Source organism: Pleurodeles waltl, chromosome 3_1, assembly GCF_031143425.1.
Source record: "Pleurodeles waltl isolate 20211129_DDA chromosome 3_1, aPleWal1.hap1.20221129, whole genome shotgun sequence".
NCBI classification, from domain to species: domain Eukaryota; kingdom Metazoa; phylum Chordata; class Amphibia; order Caudata; family Salamandridae; genus Pleurodeles; species Pleurodeles waltl.
This window is the reverse complement of record NC_090440.1, coordinates 991,634,126-991,653,233: the sequence shown is the minus strand read 5'-3', so window position 1 is coordinate 991,653,233 and position 19,108 is coordinate 991,634,126. Positions and strand designations below refer to the sequence as shown.

The window sequence follows — 19,108 nt, the reverse complement described above, 5'->3', positions numbered from 1 at the left end:
TATTAGCGTTGTAAACTCCTAACTAGACTTTTCTTGCCACATAAACTGAAAAGTAATACAGTTTCACATAAGCGAGCTGACGGTCACCATGAGCGTGAAGGCAACACAAAAAAGGAAACAGAACTTCGCTCACAGTCAAACGTATCGGCTAAAGTGCAATTATCCATGTAACCAGCAAAAGTGCAATTATCCATGTAACAGGGTAATTGTCATGCAAAGTGCTTGACAACTGCCCAGCGAAATCGCACTGCATAGGAAATAAAAAGAAAAAGTAGTCCAGAAGCCATGCTGAAAACACGGAGCCTCTTTGTTTTCAGTAGTTTACCGGTGCTCTCGAGGAGGGCTAAACACTGTAAAAGGCACAAACCAACCACACTGATAAGCTTGACATGGGTGTGGTTAAAAGCCTACAGAGCCACAAACATGGTGGTCTGCTGACCCCAGCAGGCCACCATCCCTGTGAATGCAGCCATTCCCAAATGGGTGACAATTTGTGACCTGCCTCTTTGCGACCCATTTTGGAATCACTTACAGTGTCTTAGACACTGTTGTACATCACAGATTGCCACTCGCAAAATAATGCAAATGGCGAGCTGCAATCTGTAGCGGTTGTACATCGGGCCCTATTTAATATATCTTTAAAAAAATGATAAAAGATGTACTTTTACCTGCAGTTTAAAGTGGCACCCAGGCTGTGCCAGATGCAGTGAGCCAACGGGTGATACCTTCTGTCCGGTCACTTAACTTTTAACAAATTCAGCACTGAGCAGGCCTATCTTTTTATGTGTAGACTTCTCACCCCAAATGCAGAGTCTTTGCAATTGTATACGTAGTACTAACTCGGAGATAGTGAATAACAAAAAAATATTAAAGTTACAGAAGAAACATGTAAGTTTACCTTTGTGAATTAGACCCACAAATAGCAAAGGTATGCGTCAAAAGTTTATTAACAAAAAACATTTTTTTTTTTTTGGCAACTTGCCTAAATGAAAAGTAGCACATCGGACTGCGTTGGTGTTTCTTTATCAATGTGTCATTTGTTTTGCGAGAAACTGCATATTATGTGGTGATGAGACAGCACCCACTCATAGGCCCAAACCACCTCCACTCACTTCTAGAGTGGTGAGCGCTTGCTGGCAGCCTTTAGGGCTGGGGAAATTAAAAGAAAATCATGATAACAAAAGTTGAAAACAGCAGAGTCACATAATGTGTTATATGTATTGTGTCAAGTTACTTTAGTGTAAAAATGTAGAGGTCAAGACACACAGAATACAATCCCCTAAATATAAACCATAGATTCACTTTGACAACTTTCAGGAAACTAGTCAAAAAGTTCATACTACAAAATACACTTCAGAAACCTAAACAGGGTCTTCTTCTGTTTTGTTCTGTCAATGAGACATATGGCCTCATGACAAGTATGGTGGTCCTAAGACCGCCATACCCACAATGGCGGCCCGACTGCCAACATCTTAGTAGTCCAACTGCCGCATTACGATGCTGGTAGTTGGACCGCCAGAAGATGGCTGCCACTGCCAGGATCATAGATCCGGGCCTGTTGGCAGCGGTGCAAGTCTTGATCAAACATGGCAGTGCCGATGTCAGCACATCTGTGCTGATCACAATTTGCCTTTCCATGGTGGGGACCCTGGCGGAAAGGAAGAGACAGGGCCACAGGGGGCCCGCTGCTCAGCTCATGAACATGACATGGGCAGTCCAGAGGCCCCCCTGTCAGCACAGGCGGAATGCACACTGTCTGCCATGAGAGTGCGCATGCCGAGTGTGCTGGCAGCAGCAACAGTGTGGCGGCACTTTGTGGCAGCATTGGCTCCTCCATGAGAGCAGAAGCAATGCATCCGCACTGTTTCCACTGGCCAATCCAACGGGGAGTTCATAATACAGAGGTGGGGAGGCCGCTGGCTTCGTGGCCACCTCCCCACCACCATATTGGCGGTCTGACAGTCGGACCACCAAAGTTGTAATGAGGCCCATAGACTGTTTCTTCCCATTTCACCTCCACTATGATTAAATGCACTCTAATTGAAGGGTGTCTCTACCTCCTTTTCTGAAGATATCCATGAAGAGATGCAACTAATAATTGAATTTCAATACAATACACTGTCAAACATCTGTTGCAAGTTATCAGTTAACATAACCAGAGATGTTTTAATGCATGAACAAAGTAGGCAATTGCTCAGCACCCCTAACTTATGAGGCCCCGCCAGGGAAAGTGAACTTTCTATTTTACCTTCTGTCTATTATATTTCTCTGTCTAAACCTCTCTGTCTACCTCTACTTCTGACTTGGTCTATCCACCCAGTGAATTGTAAGGATTTTTGGGGGTCCCGTGCAAGACACGTTTAAGCTATTTTTGTGACCCTGTTAAGCTTTAACATATGACTTAGTGCTCTTAGGCATCATGAATTGTTGAAGTGACAGAAAATGGGTAATACAATTAAAAATTGATATGTAGAGTAGCCCCTCAAATATGTTGTACGAGGGGCCCCGAAAATCCTTAAGATGACAAAAAATATAAAATAGTACTTTGAAAATATTGATCACAACTGTTTCAATTTTCCAATGTATTTATTTAATGTATTTTATACAATAGTTGACTAGTTTACAGTGTCTTTGCTGGAACCACCTTTGATCAAATGTTGATTTAGGGCCTCATTAGAGTGTGGTGGTCCGAGGACTGCCACACTTGCGTTGATGGTCGGACCGCCACACTCCCGGTGGTCTGACTGCCCAATTAGAACCCTGGCAGGCAGACCCACCAGGGGACCGCTGTCTCCGGTGCGAACATGGTTCCCGACGGCATGTCGGCAGTCAGAGGTGTACTCAGCCAGGGTGGCACTGAACTCTGCGCAGTCTGGCTGATTACAACTCCTTTCACCACCAGACTTTCCATGGCGGTCTGACCGGTGTGGAAATGATGACAATGAGGTGTGCTGGAAGCCCCTCCACATTGCACAGGCAGTGCAGGGGCTCCTCTGCCCAGCACCATTGGAATGCACACTGCACAAAGGGGCATTCCAAAGGTGCTGGTCAGCCCACTTTGTGCTACGAGATAGCACTCGGCTCCTTTAAGTGAGTTGAGTGCTATCTCGTAGCACTGTTCCTACTGGTCTGACCAACTGCAACACTCTATTGCAATGTTCCCGCCGGTCAGACCGGCGGGGATATTGTAAAAGGACAAGGCGATGCCACTGCCATGATGGTGGCGTCCTTATGTGAGTTTGGCTGTCCCGCGCTGGGACCGCCAAACTCTTAATGAGGCCCATAGAGTTGAAGTTATATTACTGATAATATCAAAAGATGATGCAGTTGTGGTGAAGTTATGTTTCTCTGCCGACACGTGTTTCACCCGATGAAGTGGCGCACAGTCCTTGGGTTTCTCAAGCCTCCTGGGTACAGCGGTCCATTATTTTTATAAAAAGTAATTGGTTCTGTGGTACCAACCTTAGTTATTGATTACTTCCAATAGAAGATTAGGTATACTTCTAATTAAGTAGTATACTTTACTATCTTAGCAAAACCTTGGTATGGTGATAACTTCACAGGATCCAAATATCAGTATAATTTCATGGACCATTAAAAACGTCTCTTGATCCAGACTGCATGAGACTGAAAGACTAGTTGGAGACCAGATCATTTCTCCAAGCACCTTCCAGCACCAGATACCTTACTTCACTGATTGCTAGTTGAATTTGAGATCTACCCATACTAGAGATTCTGCTATTTAGACCTTCGGGAGCAATTGCCATATTAGTAATACTAAAAATTAAAGTATATATTTTATGCTCTAAAACCCACAGATAAAATCTCAGAAACAGTAAATTCATCAAATACCAGTAAGAAAAGCTGTCTGTTATTCAATTATATAGGATATTCGTGCAGTAAGAAATGCACCACCATTGTAAAAACAACAAGGAAATGCCAAATATGACTCAAAGCATGCTATGGCAGGGCTACCACTAAAAATGAAATAGTTAAAACTATTATGGAATATAACCATCCCCTGATAAAACTCAGAAATATTTTACAGTACCTAAATTAGGTCCGTATGAGCAGACAAGAGGCAACAGGAACATTACTTAAAATTGTTATATCAAACATTCTTGAACAAGCAACAGACTAAGGGCCTGATTATGACCTTGGTGGATGGAATACTCCGTCACAAATGTGACGGATATCCCGCCCGCCGTATTACACGTTGCATTATGGGGCTGTTTATGAGTTTGGTGGACAGAAACATCAGTCTGCCAAAGTCCTGACGGAAACCAAGGTTTCCGCCAGTCAGCCCAGTGGGACAGGTGCAGCAGCATTGTCGCCAGTTCATAATAGGGCCTGTGGCAATGCTGCTGCATGCAGGGAGCACTAGCACCCTCAAAATGCGCACTGTCTGCACAGGAGATAGCGTGCATTTTAAGGGTGCTGGGCAGTGGGCCATGGGTATGGACAGTGCAGGGACTCCCCTGAGGCCCCCTACACTTGTTCTCTGCCAGTCTTTTCATGGAGATTGGATCGCCATTACAATGCTGGCGGAGAACAAGATTGTAATCAGCAAGGCAGTGGTGAGTTCAACGCCGCCCTGGCGGATTACAGCCAGGACCTCCATCAGCCTGTCAGGAACAATGTTCCAGGCAGAGACAACGGTCTTTTGGCAGTCCACCGCCAAACTCTTAATTTGACGGTCAGACCCTCAAAGCCGCAGCGGTCATGACCACCAGCATGAGTCTGAAAGTCTGTTGACCACCAGACTCATAAGGTCCTAAATACTATGGAACTTGTAAAACAGCGGGCGGGATATCCATCAAGTTTGTGACAGGGTGTCCCATCCACCAAGGTCGTAATCAGGACCTAACTCCCGAGCATACCAACCCTAAAAAGATTAATTGGCAAAACACATAGAACAGTTAGAGAAACACCAACACTACCTAAAAACATGAAGGTATAGACATATCATAATACTTACTAGCCGCACATAAACAGTTATCTTTTTACTATATAACAACTTCAATAACAATTAAAAAAAAATGTCTATGCTATCAATAACAATTTACTAACCTTAAAGCAATGTAACACATGAATGATGGATGGACTTTTAAGTTGTGCCCTCCACCAACGAGTCAAATATACACAATACTTGTTCAATTTCAAAATACAAATATCCCAACAGCATTTTTATTGTTACCTAACACAGTGCAACTTACAATAAAATGTTAACACATATAAAATAACAGACAAACAACTAAAAATCATCATAGGCAAATCATTGAACAGGCGACAATTTCAAACACACTTTAAACCGACACAAGCTGAAATTCAGGAGTGATAACTTATCACTCTAACTGGAGCATATGGAAGCACCTACAAAAATCAAGCCTGAGCATAGAATATGTAACTCACCTAGAATTTGCACATTAAATAAAAAAGCTAATATCCTTAGCATACTTCCCTGTAACAGATATCACTAAACATTATGATATGCTAATTGAATCCCCCTATTACGAACAACACCTGACAAAACTAGCTTTGATAATGTACTATTTTTAGGGTTCTTGGGTTGTCTGCACCGATCAGGCCACATATGCCAACCAAAGAATATCTATGACAGTACCATGTTCCAAAAAGCAAAGTCAAATACTTCAGTAGAAGATTGGCAAAATTTCTTTCAAGGAACCCTTGGATGAAGCCACCCTACACTCTACAAATTCCTGTAAAGAACAAAACTACCAGGAGCTAACAATGGAACAAACCCACCCAAAAATCTCCAAACAAACTAAACAAATGCATAAATTCCTAGCACTCAAAGAAACATTCATTACTAAACTCCAAGGCCTATGATACAGAGAGTCAATAACAAAATCCACACTATAAAACACACACTAAGCAACACTACTATTTAAACTCTGTAAAAACACAAACACTCATTCTTTATTAATATTTATTTTTTAATATTATTAAAGCAAACTTAAACTATCAATCAGGGTAAAAATGAATTCAAAGGACAAACATGCAGATTGATAATGTAATAGATATTTAAAATTAGTTAATACACAATGCTAAATAAACAATTGTTTTCCAAATAAACGACAACTTGACTACCACCTATAAAAATATGATAATAACATATATGAACACATATATCTACAACACATAAACAAACATAAGATAAAAAAAGTTAATGTTACCCATCCAATAACAAAATAAATGAAATAATTTTGTAACTAAGTCCTGGTCAGTGAAATGCCAATCCAAAAAATATTAAAGAGTGCAAAACCCGCTGGAGGGCAAGATTGAAACAGTTGTAGTGGAGGTCAACTTGCTGAGAGCGGATCTTCGGAAGGTGTCGGACAAGGTGAAGATGATGGAGGGTTCCATTGTGGAGCTGCAGTCTGAAGTGGGGACATTGCAGTCGCAGGTGGTGCAAGCTACATCTACTGTGGGTCGGCTGGAGGCGAGGCTGGAGGACGCGGAGGGAAAATCCAGGCGGAACAATGTCAGGTTCCTGGGCTTTCCGGAGCGAGCGGAGGGGTCAGCTGTGGAATCCTTTGTGGAGAGCTGGATCAAGGACGTGCTATAGCCGGTTGGGCTATCCAGAGTGTTTGTAGTGGAGCGTGCTCATCGGGCCCTTGTCGCGCGGCGGCGGCATGGTGCTCCTCCTAGGGCCATTATCGCATGCTTGCTCATTTATAAGGACCGGGACTCTATCCTGCGCACAGCGCAGGAGTCGGATAAGGCGATATACGAGAACTACAAGATTTCAATTTATCCTGACTGCACCAATAAGGTGCAGAACTCTCGTAAAGGCTTTATGGAGGTTAAGGCGAACCTGGGTATCTGGGACGCCAATTTTGTGGATGTGTATAATGAAAACAATGTTGAGTGGGTGGTTGCCGGGTTGGAGCGCTCGGTAGCTTTTTGGAATAGGTTGCCCTTTCTGTTATGGGTCGGGCAGCAGTAGCAAAGGTGGTGTTTTTGCCCCGGTGCCTCTATTTGGTACAGAACTCATTGTATCCACTGCCTGCTCGGCTTTTTCGACGCTTGGATAGCCTGTTGATCTCCCTAGTTTGGGCGGGCAGGCGAAGTAGGGTGGCGCTGTCCGTTATGCAGAATGACCTAGAGTGGGGGGCTGGCAATCCCTAACATAAGATATTATTATTTTGCAGCGCAGCTAAAGTGTGCTGCGAAATGGATGTCAGAGGCGGATAATTGGGAAAAGAGGTTGTATACTGGTATGTGCGATGGGAGGGCATTGGCACTTGTTCTCATGTCTGGGGGCAGATCTGACCCCGCCGCACCTTATCTGGTGAGAACTACTGCCGGGATCTGGGAACAGGTGGTTAAACAGGTGCTTAGACGGGCTCCTTTTGACAGGGAATTAAGGATATGGGACCTGTCTCTGTTTCGGGATATAGTAAGAACAATGTCAATGGATGCCTGGTGGTCGGGTGGTTGTGAGGTGGTCGGTGATTTTTACTCTAATGGTGAATTTATTTCATCCCCGATGCCCAGGAACACTTTGAGTTGGGCTCTGGCCAGTTTCTGCAATAAGCCAAACTTGAAAGTGTAACCCACGAAATCTGGGATGGGTTCCCAATAGCCCCCAGGGCTTCTTCTGGCTTGAATGGTCTTCTTAACTGGGGTGAAGATACACACTTGATCGCTCGGTTCTATAAGGCTTTATGGGAGGATCGACCAGGGGTGCCTAGCGTGGCACATAAGGCATGGGAAGTCGACTTGGGGATGCCTACTGAGGACGATGATTGGGATGCGGCCTTGTCTTTGGTTCAAACAGTCTCCTGCAATCACAGGTTTAAACTTTTGCATTTTAACTTTGTCCACAGAAAGTATATCACTCTCAGTAAGCTAAATAAGATAGATCCAGGTCGAGGGGCTTGTTGTCCTCGATGTGGTGAGCTTAATGCTTCATTTCTGCATATGGCCTGGTCCTGTAGTGTTGTTGGAACATTCTGGGAGAAGGTGGTAGAGGCGATATCCGAGGCTACGGAGATAGAGTTGGAGGTTACTCGTTTGTCTTGTCTCCTGGGAGTGGTGCACAGGCAGCGGGGCGGCCTCTAGGTTGGTACAGTTAGCGTTAGTATTGGCTAAGCGTAGAGTAGCGATTAGCTGGATTAGTGTGCGGATCCCTGCGACATCTGATTGGTTGCGAGATTTTCTGGAACGGGGGCGGCGGAGGAACAACATATGCATATGACACGCAGTGATGATAGGGCACTCACTGATGTGGCTGCTTGGGGCGCTCTGCTGGACAAGTTCACTGAAGAGGGGGACATAAGTTCTGCGAATAGCAGTGGGACGGTGGGGGACGGGGACACATGATCTCCTCTTCGCACTCTTGACAACCAAACGAGGAATTTAGTTACCTTGTTTGGTTATGCTATGTAACATCTGGTCTCTTTGGGATGTAGGACGGGGGCTTTTTGGGATTCAGGGTGGATCAGGGGTGTGGCTCTGTCCCCCATGAGGATAAAAAGCTGTGTTCGCTCTTTGGACATCATTCTATGTATATATAGGTAAAATACAGCTCTGTTACACCTGCACTGTGTTAAGTTATTATACAAGTTTGTAATGTTTTCGTTGGAAATTAAAACAGATTGAAAAAAAGTGCAAAACCCAAAAAACTAATGTGAAAAACCCACAGAAAAATAGAATATCGAATTTGAGTCCAATAGTATGACGAATCTATCAATAACCCAAACATTAGAAAATTTAAATAAACACCCCAAGAAAAACAAAAAACTGAAGGAAAAGGTAAAGCACAATTTTAGTTAAAAGATAATCAGCTCTTTTGATTTAAAAAAATATAAGCCTGTAAAGGAAAAACATATACATCCATCAAAAGAACACTTATAACCCCCATATAAAGCAAAGCATAGTACGAAAAATTTAAATCAATGTTAAAGACATTGAACACACATACACAACTAAATGTTAAATTTCACAATAAAGCATATACTGTAAACAAACATATTCTTCACTAAAAATAACACATTATAACAACATCCAATTACAAAGACTAACCTAATTCTAAACACCTACTGACACTAAACTCTTAGAAAAGAAAAATTACAAAATCAATGAAACTGGAAAATAAAAAATCTGAGAAGAAACTGAAATAAATACAAGATTTTCGTTCTATAAAAATCAATCTTATAATGTATTTTATTTATTAATGTTTATAAAATAATAAACGTGAAAATGTTTTTAAAATGTTCTGTTTACAAAAAATACAAACTATTTTATGTGTAAATATATTCTAAGATACTGATCAAAATATGAAACCAAAATTTGCAATACTTTTTGAATACATTATATAGTTAAATAATTTAAGTATTGTAAAAAAATTACGTTTGTTAAAAAAATACTGAACGTTAAAAATGTACAACCAAAGTGTATGTATATTACCACTAAATCATATGTGTAATTGTAATTATTCTGAACCTAAAAATGTCCCCCACCATAAATGAATACATATTCCAAAAAAGCATACCTTTATATATGGAATATAATAAAATGAATGTTTTGAAAATGTATATTGCAATTAAATATAAGAAATGCTATTTTATAAAACTATATGACTAAACAAATAATTTATACAATAAGGGACTATCGCGTTTTAATGTATACAATAAAAAATATATCAAATGCTAACAATTTATGCATATCACATTTACCATTGCCAGTAACATCTTAGCCACATTTAAGAAAGTGTTATAATTTGGGGTAAATCAAATTTACTATACCACTCCAAACTTCACCACAATGGGAATATGTACTTTGGCAGAGGATGCATATTCCCTCTCTAAACAAAAGCACAATGGGAGAAGTATTGCATTGAGGTGAGGAGGGTGGGTGTCATATTTACTATTCCAACTGTAAACATAACCATATTGGGTGAAGTGTTGACTTTAAGGTGGGGAGTCACATTTACTACACCTATTCCAATCTTAACAACACTGGGGTAAGAACTGTATTTGGGAGAGGGCCAGATTTACTATTCACACTCCAAACTTAACCGCATTGGGGAAAGTATCAGACTTTGGTGGGATTCCAAATTTACTATTTCACCTTCAAATAAATTTACTTACATACATGTACAAACCCCATATGAAAATACAAATTATAAATACATCTTTATTTAAAACTAAGAACAATATTAAAATCAATTACAATCAATAGTTTTTGTTTATTGTTTTTTAAATATTTTTGATTAAGAACAAACAAATAATACAATTATATTCAAAAACATAATTATTATAATTTTAAAGTATTAAAACAAAATAAAAAATAAAAATATTATGTATAAAAATCTGATTATTACACAAGATTAAAAAATATAACTTCATAAACATAATGTAGTATTAAAATGAAAAATTAAAAAGTAACAACAATTTTGAACATCACAAACTTAAAAAATTGAAAATGTTAAATCTCTCCATACCGTGCTGCCCTATGAACCCAAAATCCTAAATCAAAAATCATCCACAAATAAAAAATATTTTAATTATAAATGTAATATATGAAAACTAGAAATACACAAAATATGTTTTAAAAAAAGATGTACATTGCAATGATACACAGTGATATGTTAAAAAACAGTAATAAGAATCTTTAAAAATAATACTCTTACCTGCTATGTTCTAACCCACAATATTTTTGACATTACACTACTTAATAAACATTATTTGTGTCTCACAATATTCTTTCCACAATATTTGGTCAGAACACTGTGAAATACATGTCCTAATACACAGAAGCCTTTACTGTAAGGCCAGTAAAGATGGGGATGACTAAGTTACATGCCAGGCTGATTTTAGAGGTGTCATCTGTAGGAAATCTTCCAGTTTTCCTATTGGCAAAGGAACCTCTGTACCTCTTCCCTGGGCCCTCTGTTCTATCATGGCTTCCCTTTTAATTTCTTCTAACTCAATTTTCCGCAGCCCTCCTTGCAGTCCTTTTGGTATCCAGTTATGATCCTTTCTTTTAATTTTATTTTTATTTCACTGCAATATCCACTGTTTCCAATAGTCCACTGGTGCTGTTTGGCGTTTATAAGACTGCTCAGGATTTACCGATGTCTGAGGGTATTTCTATGGTGGATCGGATCTTGTGACTCTCAGCTCATATTGTTTTTTTGTATCCCTACTTTAATTGTGCTCACAGATATTTTATATATTTCAATTCTATATTTTCTTTGTATCGCTTATCCATCAGAGCTAATCTCATTTCCCTTACCCTGCCTCACTGATCCCTCTAAAATAATCTATTTTCCTTCTCCCTTTCTCTATTCTCCTTATCTCCTACTCCTAATTGGAGTGATATCTTTGATTCCTATTGTAGCCTTCTAGTGACATCGACTTTCTGATTTTTACAGTGCTCACATAAATGCTGGTCCTTCTGTTGCAACTGCTGAAACTATGGGCCAGATGTAGCAAAAATAAAAATTGCGACTCGCATTTTGCGAGTTGATGCGACTCGCAAAATGCGAGTCGCAAATTGGAATGCCAGAAAAAAAAACGATCCGATTTTGCGACTTGCAGCCGGACTCGCAACGCTGTGTGCGAGTCCGCAGTTTGCGAGGTCGCTGTTTGCGAGTGTGCAAAAAACGAACTCGCAATTAGCGAGTAGGTGTCGCAAATTGCGATTACCTTCAAAATTGCTTGCAGGTGCAGCAGAACACTCCAGAAAGCATACCAGAACACTCTGGAAACACTTCCTGGCACATGATGATGACATCACAGCCAGGAAGTTAACAAATACACCTGGGAGGAGGCAGGACCACACCCTTTTATAACTGCCAGTCTTCACAGTGAACAAGCAGCAGCAGCCATGGAGGGAACCCCACGAAAAAGAAAAATCTAATTTTCTGAGAGGGAGCTGGAGGTGCTGACTGAGGAATGCTGTCAGCACCATGATGAGCTCTTTGGGAGAGCAGCCCTCACTGTTCCTGAGGCAACCAAAAAGAAACTCTGGCAGGACATGCAAGAAAAAATGAATTCCCTGGGTGTGAGCCACAGGACAATTGAGGACATTAAGAAGAGGTGGTATGACCTCCGCTCCCGGACCAAGGAGAGGGTGGCAGAAAGGCTTCGGGAGATGAGAGGCACTGGAGGGGGACCATCATCTGTGCCACCACCCACACCCCTGGAAGAAAGGGTTGAGGAAACATTTGAGCAGGAGGCAGTGTGTGGATTTGGGGACCTGGACACCTCAGAGCCCAGCACATCAACCGGTGAGTACCATGTGATAAGCCTGTACCCCTATCAATGTCATACCCCACCCACCATGTACACAGGTGCATGCACAACCAAATTAGCTCCATTTCAGGGTAGAAAAAGCCAGAATGATGCATTATGGGAAATGTAGTCAAAGAGGCAGTTCATAGGCAAATGTTTATTAGGAATTGTGCAATAGATACTAGACACTGACAGTGTGTTCCCCATGTCCCACAGGTCTCCAGCAAGACACCCCCAACACCCCAAGCACCCAGGCCCAGGAGGACACCCCAGGACCCGCCAGCACCCCCACCTGCACAGTCAGCAGCATTCCTGCAGTGGTAACGCCTGCTGCAACAACCACGCCAGGAGCTGCCCCAGCAACAGGCAGGGAGGATACAGGTGTGAGCACAGGGCAGCCACCGCTGCGCAGGCGGCACAGGGCAAGACCATCTGGATCCGGGATACTTCCTCCAACCAGCAGTGAGGCACATCTGCTGCGGGGTCAGCGCCTGCAGAACAGAATATTGGGCAGGATTAGTGGTGTGCTGCACCGCTTTGTTAGAAACAACCATGCAAGCATGCAGCACCTCAAAAGACGCATGGACCTGATGTGCCAGAACACTGGGGACATTGCCCTTGCCATCAGGGAACTGGCGGCTGGACTGCTGGGCCAGGCAGAGGCTGGGCGGCGCAGAGATCGCCAGATAATGCTAAGACTGGACAGGATGGCCACATCGATCGGCAGGCTAGCCATCAATACAACAGGCCTGTCGAGGAGGACAGTTGGCCTGCAAATAGAGATGGGCCATTTTGCTGGGGATGTTGCCAGGGGCCTGGGACGTCTCACCCACATAGTTGAACTTATGGAGACACGGGAGATGTCGAGGGCCACCGGGGAAACACCCCAAGACAGTGAGGAGGGCTCAACAGTGAGCAGTGTCTCTGCCACTGACAGTAGGGTGCTCAGGAGTGGTAGGCAGAGCACCATGGACGCAGCAGGGACCAGCCAGGCTGGCAGGAGGGGCAGGAGATCATAGATAACAGCCAGGACATATTAATGTGGCACATGGCGTTAATGTGCCACATGACTGGTTGGCATTTTCCTGCCCATGGACAATTTCAACTTGTATATAGTTTCTTCATGACATTAATAAAACAGTTATTTTTGTTCCACTTAACAAATGGAGTTTATGGTTAATAGGTGAGTATGGTGGGAGTTGACACGTACCGTCCAAAATATTGCGTTGCAATGTGGTCCCGTCTCAGTCTGCCTTGATTAGCGATACTCCTATCCCCATGATGGCGATGTGGTTGTTCTTGCTCTTCATCATCAGGATCTGGGTCTGCAGGGGTGAGAGGTAGCCCACGTCGGGTGGCTATGTTGTGGAGGATGGCGCATGCAACCACAATTTTGAAAGCGGTAATGGGGGTGTATTGGAGGGCGCCTCCACTGCGGTGGAGGCATCTGAATCTTGCCTTCAGCAGTCCGAAGGTGCGCTCGATCAGGTTCCTGGTCCTCTTATGCGCACTGTTGTATTGCCTCTCAGATTCAGTTCTGGGTGTTAAAAACGGAGTCATGATCCAAGGCCTGAGAGCATATGCACTGTCACCTGTTGGGCACAAAAGTACACTGTTAGGAACTCCAGATAGTCGTGCACAGTGACCTGTGTGTATGTCTGCAAGTCTCTATGGCTCTACCTAGGAGGTAACCGTCTCCAAATTCCCCACGTTCCAGGCGTTGATGTATCCCACTATGCCTAAACATGTATGAGTCATGGGTACTGCCAGGAAACTTAGCTACGATGTCCGTGATGACATAATGGGCATCACAAACAACCTGTATGTTGAGTGAGTGGGTACACTTCCTGTTGCGGAAAATGTGTTCCAGATTAGCAGGGGGGCATATTTGAATGTGTGTCCCATCTACACACCCTATGACATGGGGAAGGTGGGCAATGCGGTAAAAGTCCAGCTTGGTGCTGTTAATTTCTGCCTCATTCCTTGGTAAGTATATGAAGTGAGACATGTGCGTGACTAAGGCATCTAGGAATGCCCTGAGGAACCTTGACACTGCACTTTGGGATACCCCACCTGCCACGGCAATGACCCCCTGATAGCTCCCTGAGGCCAAGAGGTGCAGTGCGCATAGTACTTGCACATGCGTAGGGATGGCGCAGCCACGCAGAGTCTTGTGTTCTAGCTGTGGTTTCAGTAAATCTATTAATTCTAGAATGGCTGCGCTGCTAAGGCGGTATTTGTCATAGATCTCCTCTTCAGTTTGCTGAAAAAGAGTCTGCCTGGTTCTATATATCTTCTCCTGTCTGTGGCCCATCCTCCTCCTCTGCTGGGCTGCGTAGACTCTCCTCCTCACTGCTATCAGGTATATCTTGAGTAACCCAGATGCCTTCTGGGTCCCCTTTTATACTTTGGTAATGGTTACCACCTGCTCTGAGTTAGTGGTAAATGGGACATGCAAACTGGGCTTTTTGCGACTAGTCGCAATTTGCGAGTTGCTATTGCATATGGGTTGCGACTCGCAAATTGCGACTTGCAATTTGCGGGTCGCAAAATGGGGTCGCACCGGATGCGACTCGCAAACGGGTCCCATCGCTTTTTGCGAGTCGGAAATTGGCTTTTTGCATCCCATTTCCGATTTTGCACTGTCGAAAATTGCGATTCGCCCCGTTTGCGAGTCGCAAACGTTTGCTACATCTGGCCCCTTATTAATTAATACATGTATTTTAGTAAATCTCTTTGTTGTGCTCCTCCAGCGCATATTTCGGTCCATGGATTTGTATAGGGCTATTTGCTTTCATGTATTTTCTTGTTTTTATACAAAAGCAGACAGTGTGCATCCCGACAGTGCTGGGACAGAGGGGCCCCTCCACTGCCCATGTCTGGGGCATCTGGGGCCCCCTGTCGCTCCCAGCACTGGCTTCCTGCTAGCCTTTGCATGGCGGTCAGACGACCAAGGAAAGGCTGGTGATAAGCTGAGTTGTAATTAACCAGGCGGTGCTGAACTCAGCACCACCCTGGCTGAGTACAACTCAGAACGCTGGTTGACCATCAGGAACCTTGCTCCTGGCAGAGACAGCGGTCCCCTGGGGGTTTCACTGCCTGTGTCGTAATGTGGCAGTTGGACCACCACAGTTGCGGTTGTCCGATCGTCACAGCAAGGCTGGCGGTCCTTCGACCGCCAGCCTTCTAATGAGGCTCTAAGTCTATTTACTATGAAACAGGACATCCTGTCATAGGGCTAACCTCAACTTAATCTCCTCTCTCAAGACTTCTTACAGAAAACCTATCTACATTATCAACTCTCTCCAAGTTCTCTGTCCACTGTCACAACACTTTATAGCCACAAAGGTAGTGTTCTTGAGTTCTATTTTACTGTTCCAAACTTCACCATAGGGAGCATAGTCTATGGCTTCACTCCACCACCTCTCCCCTCATTCCTAGATCTTTCCTTGTCACTCATTCCACCCAGGCTGGCTCCTTCACATTACCTATCCAACACATTCCTGTACTTCAATAGGGCAACTGGACTTTGGATTATGGAAGTTATGGAAGACTCTAAAAGGTCATACAAGTTAAGGGAGAAGGAAGATTGTTAGTGATAATCAATAAGGGAGAGGGAGCCTGGGAATGGTTCTTGATCTTGGAGGGGGGCACTCGGATTGAGGTACAAGATGTTGTATAGAGTGGGGCTTTATTCAATGATAAGCAACTGGTAGCATGTGGTGACTTAAACAAGCGATACAAGATGAGGAAGAGTGTGAAGAAGCTGTCACAAAGGAGATAGTTATTCAGTGGCCCCAATGTTCCAAAACAACATGACAAAGCAATGAAGAGTTAAGAAAGTATTAGAAAATTGGATTTCATATGAACAAAAATAAAAGCTCATTTTTTTAAAGTTATGTTACGTCTGGAGTAATGTATTCAGGTTTCAGGGCCACATCTGGTGGCCTGTATACTTTTCTGGAGGACTTGTCAGTAGAACTGTGATCAGTTCTAGAGACCTCATTTGGAGCTGTTTATCAATTTCGTGGTCTATCTACAGTACTATGCCCAGTTCTGAAGGTTTGATCTGGAGAACTGTATGTTTCTGGAAGCACAAAAGGTTCCTAGATATTGTAAAGTCAGCATCAGTCAAATCAAAAAGACAGAAGCAAGTACCTCATTATATAATCTGCAAGAGAATGTCATATATAACAAAGATATTTTAATACTTCATGGTATAAATGCATTATGTGATTTGAGTATATTATGGTGGGCCTAGTTCTGGAACATGTGGGTATGGGCCAACACTTTATACAAACAATGGGGCAGATAATTTAGCTTAGGAATTACGTTGCACCATTTTACCTCACAGAAAGGAAGATTGATGACTACAGCAACCTTCGCAAACACACTAGGACAACCCATCATCCCTGAGGAGATGGGTAAGTTTACCTGCAGCAAACAAAGAAACTCTTGAAGGACTTATTTCAACACAAATCAATTGTTTGAATGATGGATTTAAGCCAAATAATTAGACCATTTAATGAATAAAAACTATAGAGAAAAAATATACAAAGCGAAAAAACATACCATGTGCAAGTACTTTAATAAACCCAGAAAACATTTAATACACAAAGAAATGTTCAATACACACTATGGGCCTAATTACAACATTGGTGGTCTCACCATGGGACCACCAATGCTGTGCGGAGGATTCCATTGGCATGCTGGCAGCCCCCCCAGTCATATTACAATTTTCTCGCCAGCCTGACCACCAGGAACATTGTATTACGATGTTCCCACCAGTCAACTTGGTGGGAACAGTGCTACAGATTTGGTCTCAGCTCCCTTAAGGGAGCCAAGACCAATCCCGTAGCACAACAGCACCATTGGAATGAGCACTGTCTGCAAAGAAGACAGTGTGCATTCCGATGGTGCTAAGCAGGAGGCCGTTGCACTGGCTTTCCACCAGCCTTTCCATGGCACAGTGACCACCATAGAAGGCTGGCAGAAGGTGAAGTTGTAATCAGCACGGCGTCACTGAGTTCAATGCCGCCATGGATGAGTACAACTCAGACTGCCGTCAGCCTGTTGAGAACAGTGTACCTGGTGGTGATGGTGGTCTGTAGGCAGTCCCGCCGTCAGGGTTGTAATGTGTCAGTGGGACCGCCTGGAGTGCGGCAGTCCACTTGTAATGAGGCCCTAAGTGTTTTTTCAATACCTAGGGTCTGATTTAGAGTTTGGCAGATGGGGTTATTCCGTCACAAACGTGACGGATATCCCGTCCACTGTATTACAATTCCATTTTATCCTGTGGCAATCGTGATATGGTGGACGGGCTATCTGTCACATTTGTGACTGGGCAACCTGTCTGCCAAACTCTCAATCAGGCTCTTTGTTTTTTCAATACTAAAAGTTGAAGACAAAAACAGTTCATCCGTATGCAAGTTGTTGAGACAGGTCACAAATACGTACTCCACTCCACACCAGGACATATGGAATACAATCACTATTTTTGTTTGTACAAATGGCCGTGAATAGTATAATAACCACTCACCCTAGATAAACAATCTCTTTCTATAAGAGTCCAAAACAATTCAAATGTGTGCAATTTTGAATGGCTGATGTGGAGAGATTGTTGTCAACATTTCAGTCTCAAGTGACTATATCCAAGAAACCATCATCAGGATGGTAAGTAGAATGAAGGACCCTCAGTGTGGATATGCAAGCTCAGTGCTCCTCATTTAGTGAAAGAAGGTACTTTAAATCTCATGGCAAAACTAAATACTACACAATTCATTTGATTCACTCTACAGAGTTGTTGTGAACTGCTCTAAAAATCCTAAGGTACTACACTCCTCTCTCTTCCCCAAAAAAACGCTGAAGCCAGCACCCCACTATTACTACTCTCTATTATGCTAGGGTATAAGCAAGGATTAGACTCAGGAGCAAATTGCTTACAGTTCTCATAAATTCATCAGGCAGGCGTGTTCAATGCCCTAGGATGTTTTTTTTACCACAGAGTCTCAAGCGAGCAGGTAACTTTTACCAGAACGTGTTTTAGTCTTTTGTTCCCAGGCGCAGCAAGGCCCAGTGATTACCTGTCATTGCTGGGTGGTGGCTGGGCTGTGCGGGAGGAGCTTGGGATGTTTCTGCTCAAATGTGGTGGACTCCTCCAGGGCTGTTCACCACAGCGTCTGCTTTGTGTAGGACGATCTCCATGGTATTGGCTCAGGCAGAGCCCAAGGGCTGCAGTTGTTGTGGCCCCCAGGACGAATCATTTTTGGATGTCAGGCAACCAGGCTAGTTGGGGCTCCTCACTTTAATAGTAGTTCAATCTTCATTTCATCTGTGGCATCTCTAGTCTCTTTATCTACGGCAGGCTGCCAGCTAAAATGAGGTTGACGCACTGCGGTAGAGTCTTAGTTGCAGCTTTTCAACTACTACACAGAGAGACACGGGTCCCCTGCTTCAGCATAGGTGAGTCCAGGATTGTTTTCTTAAGTTCACAACCTTCCTCTTGGTGCTCCTCATACTGGGAAGACCCTGGCCTCTCCTTCTTGTATAGTTTCTCTTCCAGCAAGACCAGGCGCACTCATCTATTAGCAGCAAGGCTGGTTACTTCAGGCACATCCTCAGCTCTTCCAGCAAAGTGCGGCAACTTCAAGTAATGCCCGTCAACTCTAGGAGACTGGCTATCAGGCAAACACCAGCCCTGGTTACAGCAGCTCTTTGTGCACTCCCTTCCTTTGCCAATAGGAACTTGGGATTGGAGCAAATTGGGTAGCTTAGATCCCACTATTATAAACATTTTCCTAAAAGGGGCTTTGTATCCACTGTCTCAAACTTCAGAAACAGTT

At 43.3% G+C, this 19,108-nt stretch overlaps 1 long non-coding RNA gene across 1 annotated transcript in view; it reads right to left on the bottom strand.

Annotated features, from left to right (window-relative positions):
• Positions 1-12,596: 12,596 nt before the first annotated feature.
• LOC138283305 (uncharacterized) overlaps positions 12,597-19,108 on the bottom strand; it is a 45,882-nt gene continuing 39,370 nt past the window's right edge. The window contains exons 2-3 of the long non-coding RNA XR_011201177.1: positions 13,477-13,858; positions 12,597-12,757 (exon numbers count right to left, since the gene is read on the bottom strand). This is a non-coding gene — a long non-coding RNA (uncharacterized lncRNA). The remainder of the gene's footprint in view (positions 12,758-13,476; positions 13,859-19,108) is intronic.